This window comes from Larimichthys crocea, chromosome XXI (assembly GCF_000972845.2).
Source record: "Larimichthys crocea isolate SSNF chromosome XXI, L_crocea_2.0, whole genome shotgun sequence".
Taxonomy (NCBI): domain Eukaryota; kingdom Metazoa; phylum Chordata; class Actinopteri; family Sciaenidae; genus Larimichthys; species Larimichthys crocea.
This window is the reverse complement of record NC_040031.1, coordinates 21,182,009-21,183,644: the sequence shown is the minus strand read 5'-3', so window position 1 is coordinate 21,183,644 and position 1,636 is coordinate 21,182,009.

The following is a 1,636-nucleotide window of genomic DNA, read 5'->3' as shown; positions in this document are numbered from 1 at the left end:
CTCCTCTCCTGTGGAACAAACTACCTTTCTGTGTTCAGGAGGCAGAAATCATCAACACTCTGTATATAATATCATAAAGAGTACAGTCTGCTCTGTATGGAAAGGGGTACTTTTGTTATGATTTGGAGCTATATATATAAATAAAGTTGAATTAAAATTTGAATTATTTTGGATCAATACTGTGAGTAGTGTGGTAGTCAAATAGCTCAGTGTCTGTGGTCTCAGACTGCGTTCAGCTCTATTTTGAGGATATTTTATTGTAACAGCAGCCTCACAAAGAGCAGCAGACTTGTTAATTTGCTTGCAGGGTGTTGGATTAATGTGCTTACTCAACTCTCTGCTTGACTCTATTTTTATTTCTCTAATTCCTTTTTTATTATCATTGTGTTAGTATTGAATATATAATCATTTGATCTCACTTAATGTCATGGCTCTGCTTCCTTTTTATACTGGCAGTTTGTCATCTATTCCTAGGTGGTTTCATTTCACTGTAGCACAAGCAGAAATAATACATAACTTCAAAATAAATGACCAACCCTGCTCAAAGAAACAAGCAGAGGAGAGAGAACTGTAGACTAATCATCATTATCAACAGAACACTGTCATTAAACCTCAGGTTCCTCAGTTTGTTGCACAGTAGCTCATCTGTTATTGTTATATTCTAAGAACTGACTGTGGGGGATGATGAAGAACTGACGGCTTCAAGCAGGGACAGGAGGAGGCATCAGTCAGCACCCACCTCTGGAGGCCTGGGTGGGGGAGCCAGTTGTGGTATGAAAACCACCTCAGTGTTGTTGGCTCAGATCTTGAGGGAGGGACACAGTGGTATGGGACGGGGCAGCTAGCTATCCATAAAACTGTTCACCTGTTTCTCCTCAGCTTCACTGATAGACAGGTGAGTGTGTCTTTGCTATTGGTCCTCCTTATAATGCTTATAAGTACATTTTGTTAAAATACTATCATGGCTTTCAGTTGTTCAGTTGTAGAATATGACAATGAGAGATGGTTCCACAACAAGGATTTCTACACACAGCCACAAGTTAGTCAATAGGTTCAGCATATACAGTAGCAGCCCTTTGTTGAAGTTGAACCATAGCTGTTTGAAGCTGTTCAAACTGTCCCTTTGTAGATTTTTTTTAACCCAGGTCACAATGTTACAGAAGGTTAAAGAACCAGTGTGTTAAAGTGTTAAACATTTATTGCATGACTACGATTTCACAACAAGAGGTCGCTTGCCAAGAAATTAAGTCTTAGGAATTAAGTCTTTTTGTTTTATACAACCCTAAATTCAATACTTTAGGGATTTTACTTACCAACTGACACTGTCACACTTTTGAGGACATTTGTATCAAAAGAATCTGCTTCATGTTTGTTTGGGACATCGTTCACTACACTATTTTTTCACTAACTACCCATTATCATTCCAAGAGTCTCCGTAATCTAAGCCACATAAACATATTCAGGTTGAGTCCGTAGTAGCTTGATGAGCTTTAATGTACAGTAGGAGGCTGAAGAAACTCATCAACACCCTCAGTGTAGAAGCTCAGCATGACGCTCTGCAGCACAAAGACAAGCTCATCTCCTTCCAAACAGATCTAACAAATGTTACATACTGTTGTTTCATGCACTAACAAAG